The sequence below is a fragment of the Astatotilapia calliptera genome, chromosome 10 (genome assembly GCF_964374335.1).
Source record: "Astatotilapia calliptera chromosome 10, fAstCal68.1, whole genome shotgun sequence".
NCBI lineage: Eukaryota > Metazoa > Chordata > Actinopteri > Cichliformes > Cichlidae > Astatotilapia > Astatotilapia calliptera.
In genome coordinates, this window is record NC_137431.1 from 8989120 (window position 1) to 8993436 (window position 4317).

The following is a 4317-nucleotide window of genomic DNA, read 5'->3' on the forward strand; positions in this document are numbered from 1 at the left end:
AACTCCTCCTAAACTGAGATGTTCAGAGTCAGGCGCTCGACTTGTAGTTGATTAAAAGGGAATTCAGGGAAGGACTCTGTGTCCGTCAAACATGGCACTTTCCCCTCCAATAGGTTACAATAAAACCAAGGCGCCAATTTAATATGTGTACTTTAATAATCAAGTTCTATTTGTCATCACGCCAAAAGGCATGTTAAGAAGACTTCACACAAAACAATGTAATGTTAGCCTTTCTGCCTCTGGTTGTTTTACATCAGACTTGCATGTGTGCAGCCCATCACATTTTTATGGGCCCACCACAGCTTTTTCTTTTTTCTTTCTTTTTTCTTCTTCTTTTTTTTAGTAAAATTCCACAGGGTACAAACCTATTTTCTTTTTATGTCTTGTCGGATTAAAAAAAAGACCTCAGCCTTTTTGATAGGTAAGGTTTGCGTCATGATTAATCTTTCCAATAAACGCTCTCCAAACATCAGGTGCAGATATAAGTGCAGTTTATGGATTTGTAAAACCACTTCAAATTGTTTAAGATGATTTTCAAGTTGGATTTGGTACTATTTAGCTCGCTCAGAGGCCTGTCTTCAGATCCAGACTTTTAGTCTTTTTAGTGGCTTACAGAGTAAAAAAGAAAAAAAAAACTATCAAAGTGCCATTTATCTTTTACTTCTTCACTTTTTTTTAAACTTTCTTTGACGTTTGCTTTGCACAGGGCTGGATTTCAGAAGGAAGGACAAACAAACCCAACCCATCCTAATAACCTATGTTTTTTCCAGCATAAATTGACAAAAGTCACCAGAAATTCAAAATAGAATGCACAAAATGTCCTCAGTGTAGTAGTGTAGTAAATACTCATTATTTAGCAAATTATGCATGTCTTTAAGTTATCACTGTAAGTCTGGAGCTTCTCTGGTACTTGATTCATTCAAGGTTCAATATGTAAAATCATATCGGGCAAAGTTCTCCAAAAGATTTGTGCAATTGCAGTATGACTGCCCTCCTAACCTTTCTTCAGATTTAGTATTCTTCTTATAGATCATATCATTTAAAAAATAAGAATAATTCCCCACAACCTTAAAATTTGCCCTGACATTTTTTGTGTCTTTGAAAATGTCTGGTTCTTGACATGAATTTGAGACAAAGTCTTGTGGCTGTGTGCGTTCTGTGGTCTGTGAGCCACACACATCTAAACATGAAACTGAGAAAACTGAACACAGCTGCAGCTCCTGTTACCTTAAAATTACAGCGTGTAATCCACAATGTAGAAACATGGTGACAGAGGAGCCAGTGAAATTCAGAGCAAAGCTGATTCAGAGCCCAATGGTCTTACTGTGACTCAAACTAAAGTGTTAAATGAGAAAGTACATGATGGACACATGTGCAAAACCTGCTCCTCCAAAATGGGCAATCACATTACTTCATAGATTGTGTGTCATGCTTGTGAGCTCATTTTCCAAAAACTGAAAAGCACTTAATCACAATAAGATGGAAAAGACAACAGCAGCAGTTCTGCATGTTTAATATAGACATCAGTAACACTTCATAGTGAGGTGCACAAAATTACTAGATACTACAGTGCACAAGCTGCGATTGAGCGCTCAGTATTATGATCCCCCTCTTCACTTTGAGGGAACATATAAGTCACGTAATCACGACGATGAAGTAATGAATTGTGTAATAGCAATCCTGTAAGACAGCTTGGGATGCCTGAAAACAGTAACTAATTAGTATTTATTAATAAATGAGGAACTCTTTCCTGTACCGGACTGTTCTGAGGTAACCAGGAACCACTCAGGAAGAAAATGGTTGAAAATCATAAACCACTTATTATGTATGATTCATCAGCATGGATCTTGCTGTCTTTTGTCTTGTGACTTATAATGATAGTCATCAAAACGTATTTATTTGTTCCTTTTTTAAAAAACAAACAAACAAACAAACTAATCATTAAGACCTATACATTGGGTAGATAATTCAGGCATTAACTTTTAACAAAATAAATAGCAATTTATGTCTCATTTGTTTCTTTTTAACTGTCTTTTTGAAAGAACTGCTGCTATATCCCATGTGTAACCAAAGAAGGTAAGCCCAACGTCAAAATAATACAAGTAAGCTCTTTTGGCCAGAAGTGCACACAGGAATGTTGTCTGTTTGATGGTACACTAAAACAAGTGTAAACCAAGGTATTGTTGCTTATTTCTCTTCTTTTCAACTCATTGTTTTGAGGCATTTTAAATCCTCAATTTAAGCACCACATGATTTGTAAAGTTTGGACCTCCAAATGTAACTTAAAACCTCAAAGACCCTTATACGAATGGCCAAGCTAAGCCTAGTTGAGTCTGGCAAGTATTATTTCCATGAACTCAAGGAGTCCTTATGCCCAGGCAGCTGAAGAAAAAAAAACACAAACCCATTGCACAGTGGCCAGGTGGCATATATATATGAATATTTTCAGTATTTTAATAGAAAATTGGCTTTTTAAAATATTTTGGAAACTTGTAAAAATCCTCACATCTATACAGTAATTGTAAAAGCATCACTTTTAAAATACTGATTGTATGTGGCACCAGCTAAGAGCAATGGCACAGTTCACATCTTTGAATCATAAGCCTGGAAATGGTCCACTTGTCTCCAGATATATCCAGCAATGGATATACGCAGGGTGTTTTAACTGCAATAAGTCAGATCAAATATGATTTCAGCGACGAAGCTTTACTCCTGAAAAACTCACTCTCAGCTTCTTTTTTCCATATAATTATTCTAAGCACACCGGTTGGATACATTTTCCACTCAAAGCCATCAACGTGTTTGCCTTTCAGCTGTCAGTGATTCTCAAACTAAAGCACTAAATGTGTGTCAAACACTGAGCCAACAAATGTTAGCTATAGTCATTAAACAGCATTGAACTCCTATTAACAGTATGAGCTGTCTGACCCTAAGGCACGTATTTATTTGAGTAGTTTCAGTGCAAAACTGTCTTCGCCTCCATAAAATCCGTGGCTCTAACCAGATCACTGACACTAAAGCCAATTATGCACTCAGAGCTAACAGGCAGGTTTGCTTTGCTTCTTGGAGGGAATGAACATTTTCCACTCTTTTCACACAGACACAGAAAACAACCCAGATGTGATGCGATTCAGGTTGTCTCTGCCTCGTCTCACTGTGTTTTTAAAATCTCCCCATTGTTTGCTCATTTACTACTCCCAGGATAATAGAAGGGTGATTGTGATTTTTGAAATGCCTTTAAAGGCAGACAGTAACAGAAAAGCTGCCATACAAACTGGGGAATCTGATGTTTGAACCAGAAACAAAAGATACCTTTGAAGTGCATTACAGAAACTCATGCAGCATTTTTCTGCTTTCCCCTTGCATTCTTGTTACGAAACCAATCTCCTGCAAATCCCTCACTTTTCTGGAAATATAAAACTCCATAGAATTCTCTTTTCAACTGCTCTTTGTTTATGAATGAAATAGTTTTTTTTTTTTTTCATGTCTACGGTTTCATATTATTTTAACAGATTTTGGAACATTTCATTTAGCATGTCAAACTTTGCTGAGGCTACTGTATACAGCTCAGTCCAGACCTTATTATCAAAGCAGATATTTTTAAGTAATTGTTGACCAAAACAATCTGAGTGAAGCTGAAAAATATATCTGAGCCTTGGAATGGAGGTATAAATGTACTTTAAATATAATTGTATTTAAATATAATTCGGTCTAATCAACAATATGCAATATGTTGCTACTCTGCAGTGCGCTAGTTATGATAACTTGTTACTTAATGCTAGCATTTTCATTTTTCCTGTTTTTTGTATGCATGAAGTTATAGTCTTAAAATAACCAAAAAAAGATTATGTTTTTGTTACTTTTGTCATCCGAAATACAGAGCAACAGTGAAGTGTAAAAAAACGAACATATTTAGTTCTACTTTGAAACAGTAAAGCCATAAACCTATGCAGAGCCACCTTCATCCCTACCTGTGTATGTGCAAATAAATCAGAATAAAAGTAACTTCATTAATAGTAAACAAAAATATAGCATAGCCTAATAGCTTTAAAAATAAGCAAGTGTTTTACTTTTATGTTGACTAAAGCGTAGCTGAGATCAAGCATAGCGACAATGTGTTAAATCTTAAAAGATGGGGGGGGGGGGGGGGGATTTTACTGTAACTTCTGAAACAGCATGTAATTGGTAAGAGTAGCTATTCTTTACTCTTTTTCTTGCATTGAGTCTTTTTGTTGCCATGAGTGCACAAACGCTTTCAGGGCTGAAGCATGTGCCTTCAGGGATGGCCCTGAATGAATGAGCAAGCCTAAGCTCCTC